Source organism: Sciurus vulgaris (genome assembly GCF_902686455.1).
Source record: "Sciurus vulgaris genome assembly, chromosome: 4".
Lineage (NCBI taxonomy): Eukaryota > Metazoa > Chordata > Mammalia > Rodentia > Sciuridae > Sciurus > Sciurus vulgaris.
The window spans coordinates 47,084,769-47,105,393 of NC_136464.1; the positions used below are offsets into that span (position 1 = coordinate 47,084,769).

Here is a 20,625-nt window from a genome sequence, read left to right on the forward strand (position 1 = left end):
GGAGTCACCAGACCCATCTTAAGTGGACAACATTAAGGAAGGCCAGAGGGTAAAAACTACAAAAACCACAAAACAGACAGGTGGAGAAATAACAGGGTAGGTGTCTGAGCCAGTACTTTTCAAATGTGAAAGTACATGCAAATCATCTGGAAATCCTGTTCAACTAAAGGTTCTGATTCAGCTAGTCTGGGTGAGGACTCCCAGACTGCCCATCAACAAGCCTGTGGGAGGCATTCTGAATAGTGAAGATGGGAGATGCCGGAGAACACGCCACGACAGCGATGCACAGAAGAAAACCAACCATTAAGGGAAGCACATCCTTACTGTGCACTGATTTACAAGGATACAATCAGCTTTCCTTGAGAAACACTTTAATTTTGGAATTTGTTAGTTATCTTAGTGCATCCCACTGGACTGTCACAGGTGTCTTGCTGTTTTTTGCAGGGCTGCGGAATCAAATTCAGAGACTAGCAAAAGTTCTGTAGTGACCTAACATTGAACTACAGTCCTAGCCCATCACAGGTTATTTTTATTCCCATTTCACCACTGCAAAAGCTACTCTAACCAAAAGATGAGCGAACTCTGCCTCCCCATTCCTTGGAATTCTTCCAAGACTGTAGACCTCCAGTGACCTACAGGCAGAAACAGCCTAGAGCAGTGACATGGGCTGGTCCCAAAGACAATGAAAGGAAAGCAGTAGGGCAGCAGGCACCAGGAGGCCTGGCAGACAGTATTGATTAGGGCTGGGAAGTCCAGGGGATGGAGGCTGGGTGGGGAAAGGCAGATAAAAGGTCAGAATCCCATGCTGAAGGAGCACTAGGGAAAAAACATTTTACGTTCTGAAACTTATGAACAAGACGATGAAAAAATTAAAACCAAATCCCCCCCCAAACTAAGAAAGAAAAGAGAGGCTATTTAGGTACAGAGGGGTATCTTTACCTTTTCATTTCTACTTTGAACCAGTGTCTTCACTTTGGCAGGAGGTAAAATAAAATGTTTTATTTTTCTTTCCCCAGGTCCCATTTCACAAGAGAGGGGTTACTACACTAATGAACAAGAATAATGTGTTATTTCCAAGAAAAGAGTCAAGTTGAGTTCTAGGGCAAGACTTTACTCCTTAGTCTCTAGTGCACATGTAGCACTTGAGAACTGGCAGTGTGTGTTTGGGCTCAAGGTGGTGAGTTTCCACTGGAAAACAGACCTCCCTCGGTTAAGGAGATCATTGCAGTCCCTCAAAAATCTGACAAACAAATGCCCAGGAAAAGAAGGACCCTTGTTCATACCATCTGATGACATTTTCTTCCAAAAGATTCTGAGCTAGCAAGAGAGGTTCCTAGCAGTGACTGACCACAGGTCACTCATCTTTTGGTTAGAGTAGCTTTTGCAGTGGTGAAATGAGAATAAAAAGATCACAGTTAAAACCTTTCCAAAGTTCATCTGAGCAACCCTTCCTTCTGTCTTCCAGCCAGAGGCCCATGCCAAGTGGCAGATTGCCAAGGTCACCCAGGAAGCCAGCACACAGATGGGATGCAAACCCCAGCCTCTGTGTGTTTTTCCTGAGCAAGCCTCAATTGTGATCTTTTCCAGTCATTTCTGGGTGCAACTACCCTCTCCCCGAAAATGGCATCTGTGTTCCAGCTTTTTGCTTTGCATATCCAGGATGCTACATCATTTGCTAAAATGAGGACCCCCAAAGGTGCAATCTTCTGTGGCTGAGACTTGCTTCCTAATTTGTAAGACTGGGCTGATTAAAAAAAAAAAAAAAAAAAAAAAAGTCAGATAAGACAGCCAGCCAGGCTGACCTGCAGATGGATGGGTTTTGAAAGGTTAAAGCAAAAATGTTCTATACAAAACAACTCTATTTCAAAAGCCAGTGACTCTTAAGAGATTTTGGGACAGTTCAGAAAGCAGAAAGCAGGGGCAGGTACACCAGAAAGAGATATCATATGGTGGGTGAAAGAAGTAGCCCTTGGCCCCACCTGTGACCACACATGGCTGGAGAAGGACCACCAGAGAAAATGCTCCTTCAGCCCACCAAAAATTGGGAAGAGGGAGAAGAAAGATATTCAGATGTAAAGGGGGAGGAGCTGGTTCCCCCCATTTGAAGAAAAATCCTCACATTCATAGCAAAATAAAAAGAAACTTTTCTCAACCAGCCCTGCCACTGTTGGCTAAGAGCTGTTCCTACACTGACTTCAATGAGGATCACACTGTGCCCAGGAATGGCTTTTTTTCTGCCTAGGACCAGGAGGCTAGTTCCGGCCTGTGTGTGTGTGTGTGTCTGTGTCACATACACACTCAGTGGCCAGAAATGGATGAGACCTCTGTCTTCATCGCACAAATAACTATCACTCTGATCCACAAGAGGAGCAACTGTCTAAACAAAGGAAAACCTCAGCATGGCAGAGAGATGGGGGTACAGCCAGGGGCTGCCATGCCTTTGCTCAGCAGGCAGACTCATGTCGTCAGGGTTTCCGCTGGTGCAGTGTGCCCGCCGCCTGCTGCCCGCCTGAGATTCAAGAGCCCGGAGATGGCAGAACAAAGGAAAATGGCTGTGGCTCAGGCAGCAGGGTGGCTGCTGGCTGGGCTGCCAGGGAGCAGGCTTTTCTGCAGCTGAGTGCTAGAACAGGGATGAGGGACACCGGGTGAGTACAAAGGAAGGTGGAGGCCCTGTGAGACTGACAGCAATCCAGGCACGTGCCTGGCCCCCACCCAAGGGTGCAGCTGGGCCAGGAGGGCTGGAGCAGAAACATGTTCCCCAAGGCGGGAGGGCAGGAAGCAGCCCGGGGCCCCTGGCACTGGGGCTCCTTCCCAGCACAGCAAAGGGGAAAAGGGATCTTGACAGAACTATCCACAAAGGGTGGGCACGAGGACAGAGCAAGGCCCAGAGTTTGAGAACAAGTGAAGGGTCCAGGAGTGGCTCAGGACAGTCTGGAGTGAACCTCTACTATGAAGCATAATGGGTTCCTACAGCCAGCAACAATAGCAGCCCTGGCCACTCCCTCCCCTCATTCTCTATTCCCCACCCCCCAAAATCCACAATGGGAGCAACAGGAAACCAGGACAGAGTCCATGAATAGCTCTACTGTCAGTCTCAGGGCCCCGCCTCCTCAGCTCCACAGGTCAGGCTTTGCTGCCACCAGGACACAATAGAAACCTCTGTGCTACTGGGGCCCTCAACAACAGAGCTGCTGGCATGGGAACTCTGGACTTCTCAGGGGGACTGAGCGTAACTGCAATGGTGAGAAGTTCTCTGCATGCCAGGGCAGGAACAGCCAGGGCAGGGACACAGGCCAGGGTCTAGTGAGGGGGTTGACAGCTAGCCTTAAAATCTGTTTCCTGCCCTGCCCTTGTGGTCATCTCAGAGACACACAGTGGCAATAGCCAGAGTTCTCCCAGGGCAGAGGAGACAATCCTCCCTCCCTCCCCTAATCCATCCCAGGAAGGAAAACCTCTTGTGCCCTTACCCCCTGCTTCTGCTCTGAAAGGAAGTCCCTGCTCAAAACAGAAAGCCCATCTATTATTTACCCAGGCACCTTTTACATAGGCTTTTAAAATCACAGCATGTCAGGCAAGTGCCAGCCCAGTAGCAGAGCAGGCAGGATACCAGGGACCCCAGAGCAGCAGGCCTGATCCTCACAGCCCCTGTCCTGCTCTTCTGAAAGCAGATGGCCAGCTCCAGCTTGTTTCTCAAGCAAGGCTCCCTCTTCACACCTTCCAGGTCCCGCAAACGCTTCAGGCAGCTCAAACCCACATGTGAGAAACCGCCTTTCTCTCCCCAGATCCCTTTCTTGCTCTGGCTGCCTCCCCACACTCCTATGTCACACTTTTGGGTGCACAGGCCCATGACCCCCAGGGCTCAGCCAAGGATCACAAACACGATACTCATGGAGACAGGCTGGACTAAGGTGAACCAAAGACAGGTGGGGAAGTGAACTAGACTCTTGACTGTAAAAATCGAAGATCCTCTCAGAAGAAATCCTCAGAAACTTCCATTCACCCTCTTGGAAGAGGGAGTGTTTCCTTCCCGTTATGCACTAAATGCCTCAATCTCATGGCCAGCCAACATGTATGAGATACCCTGCAACCTGGCTTGCAGAAACAAAATACTGAAAGCAACTTCAATGTCTATCAACAGGGGACTGGTGAAGTGAGTCAAAGGTCACCATTCAGGAGAATGACCTACTATTGTTAAAAAAAAATGGACTAAACTCTGTGCTAAAATGGAATAATCCCAGGATAAATTTTAGAGTGAAAAAAATCAGTAAGTGCAGAACAGTGTAATTAGTATACCACCATGGGAATAAGCTAGAGAGGAGTACAGACATGCTAGACTAGGCACAGAACATCTGGTGACCAAGGGCCCCCCGGGGCGGGAAGGGGTGTGTGAGTGAGTGCACAAATGAAGGGGACAGAGCAAATATGAATTTTCACTATATCTTTGTTCTGTGTTTTTCATCGTGTATATATTTTTAAAAAATAAAAAGTTAAACCTAAATAACATTTAAAATATCTAAATTCTGTGGCTGGAGGCACAAAAAATTTAACCTACAATTCTGCAGACAGCTTGTGGTATCTCTCCAGAACAAGGAGTAGTGAGAGGAGGTGGGAGGGGAGGCAAGAAGAAAGGGAAGAAAAAAAGGAGCGACAAGGAGGGAGGGAAGTGCCAGCCTCCAATCAACTCAGAGAGCTCCCTGCTTACAACTCCATCCCAAATCCCAAAATAGTTAAGTTTGCCTAAGAAGAGCATGAAACAAATTATGCCAAACCAAGGACCATCAGTAGGACCCAAGGTCCAGGTACTGTGTGTCTGTGTATGTCTGTCTGTAACCCAAGCCTCCAAGCAGGGACTCTTATGGGGCCTCCTCAGTCATTAGTCAGGCTCAAGGTCTAACGTTATGATCCCATCCCCATTTTAGCAGCTAAAGAAAGCTATTTCAACAGATTTCTAGGCCTGGCCCAATTCCAAGGACAAGCTAAAAACAGTTTCTCCAAAATCTCAATCCCTTAACCACTAAACTCCATGTACCTTCAGGAAATGGAAGTTGCAAAATGGAGTTGTACAATGCACTTGTTTATCTATCCCTTGCTAAAGAGATACACATATGTTGTTTAAAAGCCCTCTTTAACTGGCCTATCAATACTCTGTACTCAGAAGCACTGATGTATTTCCTCCAAGTGATTTGGCCCCAAAGGAATAATACAAAAACTGTCCCAGACTCTCCTGCTGCTGAGGGGTATGACACAATGGCCATTAAGTGCCAGGACTGGCCAGATCATCTGGGGAGAGAACTGGAGGGCAGGGAGTGGCCACAAGCAAAACCTTTCCATGTAGAGAACTCTCCACCCTATCCCTGGGGATACCACCACAGGCACAATTTCCTAATGGTCTCAAGCTCACAGGCTACACAGGCCAGAGAAAGAAGGCCGGAGAGAGGGCAGGTACATGTTTGGTTCCCCCTTCTCCAAGATGCTCTTTGATGACTGGTAAGTGTTCAACAAGTCATCTCCAAATTAACAAGCACAAATCAGAGCTCACAAGCAGAACCACACTGGCACTTGGAGCCCTCAGGCTTCAGTTTGGGGGAACAAGTTCCTGATCCCCTGGGTGGACTTAGTTAAGGCCTACGCAGGTCTTAACTTGAAATCCCACACCCTCCACACCCTGCAAGAGATCAAACCCAGCACCTCTCCAGTCCCATCCCCACCCCTGGGAGACACTGGATCTCCACAGCAAGCCCTGTGATGCTGAGGCTTGCACCTGTCCCCACCACCTCACCTGCCTCCCAGAGGGGAGCTTCAGGACTACCCTGACTCACAGAGGCTCTGAACTGAACTGTCCACCACCCCTATACCTGGGCACATGCCACTCCCTCTTCCTATTTTTCTCAGCACCCCAGGGCCATAGGGAATGAATGCCCAACACTGCACAGACTTTTTTCTTAGCAATGCCCCCCTCAAAATTTATCCTGTTTACACCACTGCTTGTATTTCACAGGAAGTAATCTGGATAAGGAGACAAAGCCTGTGGGAGGCAGGATGGCTATGGAGAGCAGGGGTCTGTCACTGCTCTTCCTCTGCAAGGGTGGAAGTCCAACACTGGCCTTCGAGAGATTAGATAGGTCCTTACGGGAGCCAACGGGTTTTCCTTACAACAGCAGGCAGCCTGGTTCCTACAAGGCTGACTTCTGAGATGAGAGTGGCCAAGAGGAGGCAGACCAAACATACCATCTTCACAGAGAGGCAGGTGAGAGCCTGCCCTGGTTGGTAAGGGGTAGTATATGACCAAGTAAGTCGGGTGGAGAGGAAAACGGAAAACGGGAGGAGCCTCGCTCATGGAGCAGGAGGAGTTAGGCTGGCTGGAAGCAGGGCTCCAAAGGCCTCAAAAAGGGGAAGGAGCTACAGTGTTATCTCAGGCAGAATACCCAGGTGCTCCCACCAGGAGGGCCCAGAATGAAAGTACAGTCAGTCCAGGGGAGAGAAGATCAACACAACACCTCCCTGGGCCCAGCTCAGACAAAAGAGACAGCACTAGGTTGGCACAGGGGTGGGGCACAAAGTTGTCAGACTGGTTTGCTAGGACCAGACCTGGACAGCAGGAAATGCAAGCAGCTCAGTTTCGGAGGCCTGCCAGATGGAGCTGTCCAGAGAAGTGGTTGGCCAGATCCAACTGTGGGCTTCAGGGAAATGAGGCCCCATGCTATTTCCTGGGTGCAGCAGGTTAGTAGGGAGGGAGCCAAGAGACAAGGAACCAGTAGATGGTGAAAATAAGAAGACCAAGGTTTCTGGAAACGAGGAGTGACCCATAAAACAAGGGACACCCACAAGGAAAGACCACTCCTGAGGGACAGGGGTGAGTGGTCATGAACTTAGTCTAGTGCAAGAACCACAGACAAGCTGAATATAGGTCACTGCTGGCCATGGGACACTGACAACAATTCTGTCCTCCAAACTTTTTAGTCAAGTCCTTTGAGCCCTCTGCTCAATTAATTCTGACCTTGGACTTCTGTCTCTTAGTAGAGCCCAGTATTAGCAAAAAGCCTGCTGAATTGGTTTATTCTTAATATCCAATCAAGTACCTCATATGCCACCATTCACTAGTTAATACCTAATCATTCTGGGGTACCTCAGCAGGAATCCTGTTACACCATTTACCAAAAAAAATCCCAACCCTCTTAGAAATTTTCCAGGTTACCCACACACTGCTCCTTGGCTGTGAGGTTCCACTCTTCCTTTGTTGTATTTGGAGTTCAGTCCAATCTCTCTCCCCTATTAAAAATCCCATTGCAATGGTCTTGAGTGGTCTGCCTTACTGTTTAAACAAATGCCAGAATAATTTTTTCCTGAACCATTCAGAGCTCCCTGATCTTCCCGGATTCATCAACTCCCACCCCTCAGCCAGTGTCCCCTACACTATACTTCATCTGGCTTCCCCAGGAATAGACCCTGTCTGCCTGGTCTGAGATGAAGAACTGAAACACAACTACTAATCTGCAGGCTAGTCAGGCACCAGGGAGATCAGGGAGATGGGTAATGGTCACTCAATGAGCAATGACAGTCTCTCTGTGGAACAGGGCACCAAACACAGCTAAATGCCCCTCAGAATGGGCATAGACATACTCTTTCTGTCCCATCATGGCCTAAACTGCTGCAGTGAATTTATGGAGCCCAGGTGATTCTTTCTAGGAGGCCCAAAACTGAAAGTAGGGTAACCATCTTCTTCTGATGGTTTAAATTCAAGACCCTGCCTAAAGACTTTGTGTCAGAACCAGCACTCTGACCTCAAGGTACAGACAAAAGAGGAGCACTCATTCCCTTCAAGCTGCTGCATGGGCCCTTCTCCTGAATGTCAGAGTTGTGAATTTCTTAAAGTCTCTTTTTTGAGTGTTCCCTGGGCTCTGTAGCATACATGAGCATAGGCCCAAGAATTGGCACACATATTCAGGGGAAACCCAAAAAGGAGGTTCACCAGCCCCTTGCCCAGGCCCCTTCCCAAATCTTACCCATGCCAAACAGCAGAAATTCAGTTCTGCCTAATGACAGGGAACACAGTTTGAGGCAGGGGCCCACCTCCTACCAGGATCCCACTTGAGACAACTGTCATGGATCTCAGTCATCCAGTGTGGGCTGACAGAGCACAAGGAGAGAGAAGACCGATTCTCCAACTATCTAGTCAAGGTCTTTACCCTGGTTGCTCCAAGAGGGAAACAGACAGACCTCAAAAGGTGAAGGTTTCAACTCTTGCTGCCCAGACCCACTTAAGCTCTGATTACCAGGCCTGCTGCCTCCTAGAGAAAACCACAACCCCACCCAGCTCCACCCAACCCTACCAGGCCCAAGAGTGGAGGAAGTGGGGTTCCAAGAATCAGCTGCTAGTAAGTACTTTACTGAGAACCTTCAGATAGATGGCAGTGTCCCAAAGAATATATGAGGCCTGCCTTGGGCTTTGGACCCAGTTTCTCAAACCTGAAGTGTGTATCCACACCTCAAAGCAACCCAGTGAGACAGGAAGGCAGATTTGATTTTGCTTCACTATACAGAGAAGAAAATGTGAAACTGTGATCTAGGACGCTTGGTTAGAAATTAGACACAACTTGAAAGCTGGCCTCCCCACTGTCCACTCTGTGAGCTGGATGGTGCCAGTCATCTTCATGTTGAATCACCAGAGGTCCTGAACAACGCTGAACCAACACAACCACTTGCCCTGTCCAAATGAAAAACATATACAGTTAAGGTGGGAAATGGGTGAGAGACTACAAAACCCTCCACTCGTTCACAGTCAGAGAAGACACTGCTTTTCGGGTTTGGGGAAGGCAAACCCAAAATACTGGCATTCTCCAAGCCCAAGAGTTTCAAATCAACAGTTTACACAGTTCTCTGGGACTCTGATGACCAGCCAGGAGTGGGAACTACTGACTCTGATGACCAGTCAGGACTGGGAACTACTGGAGACCACAATCACTTGTTCCTCCATTCCACAGATGGGAAAAGAGGCCCTTCAAAAGGAGGAAATATGCCTAAGGATAGTGAGTTATCTATGATGCAGAAGAACCTGAGGTCTCTCTACCACCAGTGTCTATGGAGCCTACAAGATGTCACCAAAGACCAAGCAGGTGATGAAGCACAAAAGCAAGAACTTCAGTGTTGCTTACTCTTTAACATCTTCTATGGTTTCTACTCCCTTCTGTTGGCCAGAGAACCATCCCAGCCCCACACTCAATCCTGTTCTCCAGTGAGCCCACCCTCTAGTCATCTCTCCACACCAACACTCCTTTCCACACTTCTAGGCCTGCAAACTCAGCCCCAAAGTCCCAAAACGGAAGGCAGAGGGCACAGTAGAAAGAGGTACCTCCATCTATTCCTGCTTCAATAGCCACATCCAGGCAGGGATAGGAAGTACAAGATGTCCTAGGACTCACAAGCCAGGGCAATGAAGAACAGGAGCCCACTTCCTTTCTCAGGGACAATAATATTTCTCTTTAAAGGTTACTGGGACCCAGCAGCAAAAAACAAGTATGGTCACCCCTAGTAGTGGGCTGGGACCTGAGCACATGCTTCGGAACAATCTCTGACCTGAAACTCACCAATGGTTCTTGAGCTTATGAATGAAGGAATGAATTGATGAATGAGCAAAAGAATATTCAGGGAACTCACGTAACTTGCCCAGGGCCAGAGGACAGAGAAGCAAACTGCCTTTGCAGACCATCTCTTACAACCCTGAAATGCATTTTTGTTTACGATACCTCTGCCTTTTAAATGTGGCACCTCAATTCATCTTTAACCTAACTAGTGCTTCTATAATTCATGATCACTGCTCCTGGTGACACAGAAACATACAATGTAAATAGAACCCCCTTTGTGGGAAGAAACCATACAGTGGTAGGGAAGTGTTGGGTGTTAGTGCTATTCACCAAATATTTCTGATCCTCCCTACTTAGTAGGTAAGTATGGCCATGTGCTTCAGCTAATGAAACGCCACTTCCAGGTAGATGCTCTAAGAACCATCATGCTCTCTATCCCTCTGTCCAAGTGGCCAGGAATGTTCCAATGAATCAGCAAAGGACCATATGTGGTCCCATAGTGAAGACAACATAAAGACAGATGCAATGGATACGCAGAGTGAAAGAGAAATAAACCTTAATTGCTTTAAGCCTCTGAGATTGTTGTTACCACATTAAACCCTGATCTCTCTAGACAGATACAGGCAGTGCCTCTTCAGTCACTTTTCCCATTGCCTGGCCTTACCACATAAGCTACATCAGCAGTCAATCAGCAGGAATCTGGGGGTACCGACTGTGTGCCCAGGCTGTGCAAGACTCACAAAATGCTTTCAGATGCAGGGATATAAAGCACCTGCCCTGTAAGGACTTAGTCTTTCTCCTGTGGGCCAGGTTTGTTCAGTATATTAATCAATTTTAACTACTTCTTGGAGGAACGCATTATGTAATGCCTGTTTCCAATTAGCAATGAGGAAATTCAGCTCACATTGAAAACTCAAGCTAAGTTATTCTGTGACCTCTCTGGGCCACTGATTCCTATCCGTAAAATGTGGTGGTTAACATTATCTACTACACTGGGTTGTTTCAAGGATTAAATGAGTTAATACAAATAAAACTAGGATAGTGACTGGTTTAAATCTCAGTAAATACTAAGCCTCAACAAAACCACTATGACTATCACTATTAAGCCTTCCACATATTTACTGTAAGCTTTTCCAAAACCTTCCTAGACTGTAAAGGTTTGCAAGACTATCACAATGGAAAACTGACACCAGCAAAGGTTTCCCAAGCCTGGCACAATGGCACTTTGTAGGTGCTGCCAAAATGTATTCTACCTCAGTTAAACAAGGTCAAGTTCGAGTGTATGGTGGCCTGAAGTGAGGCCTCAGGAAATGGTTCCAGAACCCAGTACTTCCCTACACCCTGGCCTCACTGGGAACTTCACTCCCACCAAAACCTGCAAAGCAGGCCTCTCCCCTCCCACGGAAGGCATGAGCTTCATCCTCCCACTCCCAAACACTGCAAGGGAGGAGCCCTCACCTGTCCTCAGAGACTAGCAGAGCTGCTAGGAAAGGGGTGAATCTTCTGCAGTCCCCTCCCCTTCATGCCCTTTCTTCCTGGGAGCAGCCATAAACCTACAGAGGCATCCATGGCTCAGACTCCTCTGTTTGATGCTGCTAAACTCAAACCAATAAACACTACTGGGCACCTACTTAGGTCCAGCCTGGGTTCTAAGACCACACAGGCTTTACAAATGGTCAGGGAATCATTAGCCCTGGGACACTGACTGCAACAGTGCCTGGCGCCCCACAGACTCTCAATCATGCATTTAAATGAACTGAAGATCATATTAGGTGGTCCAAGTGTGGCGTTCAGAAATGAAAAGAAGAAACTGACATACCAAAAAAGTTTTCACCTGAAGGTGGAATGCAACAAAGGGCAACACAATATGGAAAGCGAAAATTCATCTGGTAGCCTGGGTTTCCAAGGTCTGACTTCCAGACAATAGAAATCCTCAGAATGGGCTCTGGGGGGATAGCTCAGTGGAAGAGCATGTCCCTAGCATGGTATGAGGCCCTGGGTTCAACCCCTAGCATGGCAACACACACACACACATACTCAGAATGAGATACAAAGCTTGAGGAGAGTTGAGAAAGGGGCTAGAACGGTATATGGAGCCATGATGGAATCTGGGCTTTATTCTGAGGGTGCCAGCACCCAGGAGCATCCCTGAAAGGAAGGTTGCCTCCACCAACCATTGTGCTGGCTGAATGTGGATCTCCAGGTTTCCTTTCACAAAAGGGAAGGGTGGCCCAAGCAGTCAGCTGGCACTAACTTCTACTTCCAGGTCAAGGGGCAGGGTGAAGACTTCTTTTGAAGATATGGCATACAGCTGACCCACCAGCTCAAGGATGACCTCCTGGAGGGTAGATCCCTGCTCTCACACCTGCAGAGGTTCCAATTCAAAGCTCTACACTCTCTGATATGAAGTTCTCAGACACCAGCGTCCAGGCACAGTTACTAAGCACTTACCACTGCTCAGTGGCCAGCGCCAGGTTACCAACGGGCTGATGACTTCCCCAAACTCCGACTTTCTACGGAGACCAATTTTAAGTTCCCAAGACACACGTTCAAGTGGTCCGGGCTTCAACGTCCCTACACACACACACTTCCTACCCTCCACAACGGGGACAGGGGGTCGGGAGCAGCAACCTGGGACAAGCCACAAAGGCAGCACGACCAACGCTCAGGCTAGGTCAGGGGTCGGGCTCTGCTTCCAAGCTTAACCCCTCACGACCAAACACGGAGAAGCTGGGTCTCCACCTACACAAACTCCGGCCGCCCCAAGCCCGAGCCAGGCAGAGGGGAACGCACAGTCGCGCGCGCTACTTGGAGGACACCACCGCCCGGTGGGGGGAGGGGGTGGCCCTCACTAGCCTGTGCCCACCCCTCCACCTCCAACCCTGACCCCTAGCTCTGGGGGGTCGAGGGATGGCTATGAAGCCGAAGGGAGCGCCCACTCCGGGGCTCGCTGCTGGGGACGAGAGCAGAGCCCTGAGCGGCGGCGGGGATTCAGCCCCTCCCTCGCAGGGTGCTCCCACCCCCACCCGTCCCAGGGGACGCGGAGGAGGCGAGGGCTACTGAGTCAGGAGCGCCAGCCGGATGGCCGCCGCGCCTCTCACTCCGCCCGGCGCCTGAGTTCGGCTCCGCAGGGTCCGGGCCGCGGCCTCCAATCAATCGCAGGCGATCCGGGAAGACAAAGCCAGCGCCGCCCGCAGGGCCGCCCCCGGGCAGGCGAGGAGGCAGTCTGAGGGACTGAGCGGGAACCTGGGAGCAGTCCCTGTCCCCGGGGACGCTCGCTGGGGGGGTCGGCTTCACACAATAAGCGGGGCAGGGCCGGACGCTCCAGCTAGGGCTCCGCGCGCTACTCACCCGGGCGCGGCGGCGGCGACGCGGCCCGGTCGGCCGAGGAAGTTAGAGCAAGTTCGGCAGCGCCAGGCGGGAGGGCGCGACTCGGGCCGTCCGAGCGGCGGGGGCGGGGCGCGGAGGGGCGTGGCCGGGGGCGCGGCGCCTGGCGGCGGCGGAGGAAGGGGCGCCGCTTCCCTGCGCCGCACGGTGCGGCCCCGCGCATGGCCCCGCCCCGCCCCGCCCGCTGCGGATCGCCCCGCCCCTGCCGCGCCCCGCCCCGCCTTCCAGCTCCCCAGGCACCGTAGGCTGAGAGGCCGATCACCGACCCGCCCCTTTGTCCCGCTCTGGGCGGTGCCCGAGGCTGGGGGCGGCCCTGGTCCTTGCCCTAGCGGTGGGTGCGCGGCGCAGGCGAAGCCTGGACACTGGCCAGGCATTTGTGGCCACCGCGAGCGCTAGAGATAAGCTGCGCGAAGGCCCCTCCGGCCTTGCCCCATACTTGGCCCCAGCCGAGAAACGCGAGCTTAGGAGGCCACATCTCAAGGGATGTTAAGGATGACTGAGAAGAGGTGGGAGAAGGATTAGGAAAATGGCTATTTTGAAGATGGAAGGCCTTGGAAACCCGAAGTGGTGGTAATCTGTAAAAGAAGAGGTGATAAATTAAGATTTTTATTTCTTTGCCTGAGGAACAGTAAGGACTCGCTCCTTCCAGCCCTGATGCTAAAAATACCAAGCTTTCTTTGGATCTCCTGCTGAGATTTGTTCCGACCTTTATGCTGAGGAGATGGCTGGGATGATTCTTGGTGGTATGGAAGGCCCGAAGTACAGACAGATGTGCAGGGGTATCCACGCTGCTAGCAGGGATCCCGTAATGAAAAAGCTGACCTTCCTAGCCTCGGCCTCCCTACCTGCAAAGTGAAGCACAGGCACACTACTGTTGCTTAAACTCAGAAAGGGAACTGAAGATCAGGTAGTCTGCTCTGTTGCTGGGCAGTGCTTAACAGGAATCTTACTGGGCTGAGGGCACAATGATGCACACCTGTAATCCCAGCTATTTGGGAGGTTGAAGCAGGAAGATGAAAAGTTATAGGCTAGCCTAGGCAATTTAGTGAGATTGTCTCAAGGTAAAAGGGACTGGACATAAAGCTTAGTGGGAGAGCACTTGCATAGCAAGTGGGAGGAGGCCCTGGGTTCAATTCCCAACCCTACCAAAAAAACAAAACAAAACAAAAAAGAGGGCGAGAGAAACTTGAAATGGTATCTGTTCAGTCCATTTTAGTTATTGCTGTTTCACTAAGGGGGTGCAACCTATCCCTGTGATACTCTAGGTAGTTCAGGGACCTCCTTGGGAACCTGACCTTACATTCATTCACCTTCAGCAGACAGTAAGTGCTTGATTGAGGGCCTGATGTATGCTGGGCCCTTTTCATGCTGGGGATGCAGTGTTCCTGGAGTAGAGGGGGTGGAAGCTTGACCACAGTAGAGCTACTTATTATATATGGACGACCTAATAGGAAAGAAGGGCATCTCAAAAGGGATGTGGGCACATAGGAAGCTTTGGTGGAACTTGCTGGATGACCCTGATAGCCATTCTCTCCCTTTCCCTTCAAAATAGAGTTTCTCAGCCTGTCCTACTATTATGAATGATCATGTGACTCCGTTCCAACCAACAGGATGTAGGGCTGATCATGTGCAAATTTTAAATTAGCTTTAAAGGAAATAATGTTCTTTCCTCAGTCATTGTTCTTTCTTCCTCACTGGAATATATGGATACACAATTGGAGCTCCAGTAACCATATGGAATCTGTAGTGGAAGCCATGTATTGAGGATATTATAGAAGAGTGAGAATAAATATGTGTTCCTGATACTTAGGGAGTCACCACACCTACCCAGCTACCTACCTATTGACTTTATATATGTTTAATCTTCTATTTTCTGGTGCTCATGATCACATCTAATTTTGACTTCTATTAGACTACAGAGAGGTTTGTTAAAATATAGATGATAGTAGAGCAGGTTTGCACAGTGATAGGAATGATCTGGGAGAGATGGAAGGAGCAGTGATTCTGAAGAGCAGGCAAAAGAAGATGGGATATGGGCACTGATGAAAAGGTCACCTCTGATGGAGGGAGACTGCCACAATGATTAAGAAAAGGGCATGGAGGCTGAGATATTTCCAGTGAAGACAAGATGACCGTTCATACCTGATGATGTCTGCCTAATCCCAGATATGAAGGTCATGAGCACAGAACAAGGAGGAAGGAGAAGGTGAAGCCAACTTTGTGAACCGTGGACAGGGTGATATTGGAGATTCTGCCAATCTGAGCAGCCTCTGAGACATATTTTCTTTTTGGACAGGTTGAACACACTGTTGCAGGGTGTTAAGAGGGAGAGGAGGATCCCCACAGAGCCAGGATGTCCTATCCCACCTCAGCCTACCCCAGTCCCCAGCAGGTCTCACTGGATGCTCACATCTGACACTCCCCTGCCATTCCAGCTACCCAGCTAGACACTGAGTTTTCCCATTTTGACAGCAACATGGGTTGCTTTTGAGAGCAGCTGAGAAATTCCATGCAGAACATGTCTTATTTTCCTTTATTAAAAAAGAAAAGAGTTAGGATACAGACAGCCCCAACTCATAGAAGGGTTGGATTGTAACCAGTAATTTCCTTTGCCTTCTAGTCCCTAGGACTGTAATTGCCAAAAATGTAGCTGAATTAAAGTACAGACTACAAGCCTGGAGTATGGATTGTGGGAACAAGGAATGGTAAAAGAAAAAGGAAAGCAAAGAAACTGAGAGTTTCTTTTCCTGAAGTAGCTATCAATTAAAGTTTGAGTGGAAGAACTTGGTTTTTGTCTTCCTCTGACTTCCTCCATAGTCCTTTGTCCTAAAGCTGCTCTTGCCCATTCTGGGCTATGTGCACAGGCAAGGGGCAGGCATGGGGGACCTTGAAGAGAAGAGGGATTTGGTGAACAACTCTCCTAATTCATAGCTTTCTCATCTTGTGCAAACCACATTACATCTGAGTACTAACATTCTTACCTGTCAAGGTCTTAGTAATGTCCACCTCACAAGCTCATTGCACAAACTGACTAGGGGTGTAGGAGTGGTACAGCACTTGCCTAGCATGCACAAGGTCCTGGATTTGATTCCCCACCCCCACCGCCAAAAAAAAAAAAAAAAAAAAAAAAAAAACTGTCAAGTGAGATAAAGTTTGTAAAACTGAAAAACACTAAGTAAGCTGTGAAGAACTCTGTTACCTGGTAATGATGTCTTAATAAGGTCAGACTGCCAAGGCTCTTCACAATAGTCAGGAAATAATTAGTTGGAAACAAGAGACCTCTACTTAAACCAATATAGGAAAATGGGGAGGGGAGAGATTACTGGAAGGAAATTCAGGTCACTCAGAATCGAAAGGAGAACCTGAAACCAGAGTTACTCTGAAAACTCATGGCTGAGACTAGGGGCTTCCCAGACCAGGAGCCCCTGCCCCTCTCTCTTAGTTCTCAGAGTTTGCCATTTCAGAAATATATGACCATGAAAAATTCTATACTCTAGCTTGATACGGACAAATTCCAAGAAAGGATTCTAATTGGTCCAGCTCTTGTCATATGCCCACTCCTGGACCAATCACTGTGGTGAGGGAGATGGGATACCCATAATTGGGCCAGGACTGGGTCACATGCCCATAGCACAAGGCCTATGCTAGAAGAAGGGATGGTGTGTGCAGAACCAACATCATAATTCCTGGCAGAGTCTTCTGTAGCAGGTTGTAGGCAACCACTGAAAGGTTTCAGGCAGAATAATGACATTGTCATGTTTGTGCTTTAGAAGATTCCTAAGAGCAGTCAGAAGAGTGGGTTGGAAGAAGCAAGATTAAAGGGGGAAGAAGGTCATAAAGGAACCTGTTGCAATTATTCAGTACAGATGAGGCAGAATGGAGAGAGGTGGACAGTGTCTCGATGCTTCTTGGATATAGAACTGAGGATAAGGAGCTGAATGGGAAAATGAGGAAATAGGAGACATGGTATTCTGATTGAAAGAACAGCAGTGCTATTTACTGAGACAAGGAACTCAGTGGTCCTGTGTATGTGTGTATCTGAAGAGAGTTGATGATTTAGACCTCTTCCATTTGAAGTGCCTCTGAACAGATGGCTTAGGTCCAATTTGAGATTGTGTTCAGGAGAGACATCTAAGCAAAAGTCATAAAATTGCGGGTTTTGTATCAAGTAGGAATTGTGTATAGTTCTTATAACAGTGACCCAATTACATGCTTTACCCAAATGGGCTTTGTTGTTGTTGGTTGCTGTAGGTATTTAAAATAACTGCCATGACATACTGAGAAGAGCTGGCTGGTCGGCACCTCTACATCTTTCAGGTCCCAGACCCACTCGGCTGGTCTGTTCTGGCTCTCCTCATTGGGCAGGTTTCAGCCTCAGTCAGCTTATGATCTTAAATGAAAAACAGTTCAATAGAGAGCTGTTGCAATGGTCCAGAACAAAGATGAGGCAGAATGGAGAGAAGTGGATAGTCACAATTCTTTTTCTAGGATCTAGAATTGAGCAAGGTTTGGGGATTTGCCAGAAGGTATGAGAGAAAAACAATAGTGAAGAGGATTCAAGGATACTGGAAAGAACGCAGAGGTGCTGTATTACAGGCCTTGGCTGGTAGGAAGGAGATGATGGCAGAGGGGCTGGAAGGCCCTGAGTGAGTGAGAAGACTGTATGGCACAAGGCTGTGCCAGACAGAGGGATGTATCCATGAGAGAGGGCGACGTGGAGTAAAGAAGTAAATCAGTGGCCCTCACTTAGGGTGAGAAGGTCAGGGCCAAGAAGACAGTTTGAGGATGGGTCACCTTATCAATGTACAGCAGGACTTGAGGTATAGGCAATTACAAGCATCCAGGTGCCAACATCTTTGGCAGACTTTTCACTCCAAGGTCAATTTTGAATTGATGTTTCCTTTCTTTAAAAAGAGGTCAGGGAAGCCCTAAGGGAGAAAGAATAAAAAAGAAATTGATTTCTTGGCCTGTAATCCAATGCCTGCCTATGTATTACATTATGATTTTTTTCCTTTTTTGCAGTAGGGGGTACTGAACCCAGTGGTACTCTATCACTGAGCTACATTCCTAGAATGAACTATTTTAAAGACTCTGAAAATTTCCAAGTACTTCTTATTCCTATTAGAATCTGCATTCTACACTCTGTGACCTATGCCCTAAATTGGCATTCCCTGCAAGACAGGATTAAGATTTGTGATGGGAGAGCATGTGTGAGCACAAGACACAGAGGTACACTCTTCAGTGACGGAGGCTAAAACTGTCAGCAGATGGTGGTAATAAGTAGTCCCATCATATCTCTGACCAAGGTTGTGCCATCCACAAACTGGAGTTAGGGAGAGAAGTAGGTAGTTTGATAGGTGTCACCCCCCCACACACACAACATCCTACCACCCCTGATTCAATCATGGTATAGTTATTCCATATGAGAGGAGATGATTTTGCCAAAAAAGGAAACCCCAGGTGTGGCTAGATAGGACATCAAAGGGAGAGAGCAGATCATAGAGGTCAAGAACAAGACCTGAAAATCAGACTGCCTGAGCCAAACCCCAACTGTGCACAAGCTATGTCCACTCAGGGGTGAGAGTTGCTCATGTCCACTCAGGGAACTATGGGATGTATGCAGATGTGAGAGCCACTGAGTGTTAAAAGAATGTTATGTCTGAAATAATCTCATGTGAACTGACCTTCACAAAGCTCTGAGTTAGTTAACTAAACTCAGAAGGAGTCACCCAACCCACAAGTGGTAGGAGGAAGACGATCATCTTCAAATTCAGACTTGAAACCCCTGTTTGTCTCAATCTCACAGACCCTGGGACCTCCCAATTCAGACCCTGCCAAGAGAGGCCCAGAAATACCCTCATGTTTCCAGGAGACAGAGGTGCACCTGGACTTACCTGAAGCAGAGAAGAGCACAGGTGGGTACTTCAGGCATCACAGGTATCCCTTTCTGTCCCTCTCACAACTTCTGGCCTTAAAAGGCTGATCCCCCCATGGGAAAATCTGGTTGTCCTTGGGGACCCATGCGTAACAGCTGCTGCATGTGCACACACTGCCACCTAGGGGCAGTCCATAGAATCCCTGAGTTTATCAAGCTGCTGCTCTGTGGGCATGTATTGCCTGCAGATGGACTCATACATGCTAGAAAAGGAGGGGACAATTTTGCTGTCCTTTCATGGCACTGCTTCTATCTCCTTCCTCCTGGAGCACTTGTTCTCTTTTACTTCCCACTCAGGACCATGTAATGCACATCCAGCAGCTCCTCAGGCTTCTTTCCCACTTCCTGTACATGTTACCACTCTTTTCAGACCCTGGGCTAAGTACTTCACCCCATCTTCACAGGCTCTCTGCAGTCCCAATCACTCCTGTGTCTTTAGCTATCCTGTATGCATTTGGTCATACCATGTATTTATCACCAGACTTAATCTCTCTCCTGCAGTCCCAATTACCTGCTTCCTGACTCTAGAACAAAAATCTGATCCTGCCAGTCTCCCTCCCCCAAACCCTTAGAAGTTCATCCTGAATACCAACCCCTTCCTGTGTTCTACAGAGGCTGACCTGGCCCAGCCTCTGAATGAACTGCTGCAACCACATTCTGACCACAGGCCTCCCTTACACTCAGTGACCCAGTCTGTCTCCGCCATGTAGTGGCCACACAGGCAGGATGTAGGGTTTGAATTTGATCATTCACTTGGAATACCCCTGGTGGAAGGAAGGTGCCAAAGCTTTGCCCCACCCCAAGGCTGTGTCCCAACCCCAGTGTGTGTGTGTGTGTGTGGTAGAGGGGGCAGCTATATCCACTAAGTGGTAAATGAGAGCGAGTCACAGAGCTTCCTTGCCTCTTTTGGGAACTGATGGGTCATTCCAGCTTTAGAGCTCCCATGGGATCAGTTGAGGTCTCATAGTTCGGTTCCTGTCTCTTTCCAGCCCTGCTTCCCTCCCTTCCTGCATATGCATTTCTGAGTCAACTTCTATTTCCTATGCACTTAACCCCTTGCCCATGCTATTGCCATGGCTTAGAACACCTTTTGCCCATTCCCTCTGCCTATATGAAGTTAGGGAAAGAGAAAGTCACCCAGCACAGCCCCTCCTCAATGTCCTTTGTAAAGCAGGCCTGCAGAGGTCAGAATCTAGTATTGTCCCCATGTAACGCTCCCCATTTGCACCCTGACACTGGTGTCTCTATTTCCACTGCCCCAGCAGCTTCTGATCAGCAAACCCTCAAGGGCTCATGCCAGATTTCTGCTCACTGGCTGCTCTGTGAATCTTTGGTTTCTGCCCAGCCTTTCTCTGAGGTGCACATTCAGACACCCCCCCAAACCCGCAGCTGATTGCTCTGTTCAGCTGGCAATACTTGCATCCCTTCTTGGACAGAACTTTTTTGCAAGTCTTGAAAGTCCATGGCCAGCCCATGAGGGCCTATTGTACAGTCAAGAGTCCACCTCTAGTCCAGTCACTATGCCCAGGGTGGGGAGTTTGAGGTACAGAACCTGGTGAGTCTGGGTGAGGCATGATCTGGCCAACTCCCTCAGGTTCCCAGGAGAGGGCAGTGATGAGCAACATACAAGCATATAGCTATCCTGCGGGCTGCTTCAGCTGCTGATTGCAAATAATAAAGAAGCAAATTTAGATCCACTCACTAGCATCGAAAGCAGAGTTA

General features: G+C 48.8%; 2 protein-coding genes across 5 annotated transcripts in view; one reads left to right on the top strand and one right to left on the bottom strand.

Annotated features, from left to right (window-relative positions):
• TSPAN14 (tetraspanin 14) overlaps positions 1–13,105 on the bottom strand; it is a 56,342-nt gene extending 43,237 nt beyond the window's left edge. Inside the window, exon 1 of one of the 3 annotated variants that reach the window (XM_079136099.1) lies at positions 12,933–13,105. The gene's annotated coding sequence lies outside the window, so the exon portion shown is untranslated. The remainder of the gene's footprint in view (positions 1–12,932) is intronic. The other 2 variants (XM_079136097.1, XM_079136098.1) reach the window with 2 other exon arrangements.
• LOC306658793 (pulmonary surfactant-associated protein A-like) overlaps positions 2,262–20,625 on the top strand; it is a 202,180-nt gene continuing 183,816 nt past the window's right edge. Inside the window, exon 1 of one of the 2 annotated variants that reach the window (XM_079136102.1) lies at positions 2,262–2,273. The gene's annotated coding sequence lies outside the window, so the exon portion shown is untranslated. The remainder of the gene's footprint in view (positions 2,274–20,625) is intronic. The other variant, XM_079136101.1, reaches the window with a different exon arrangement.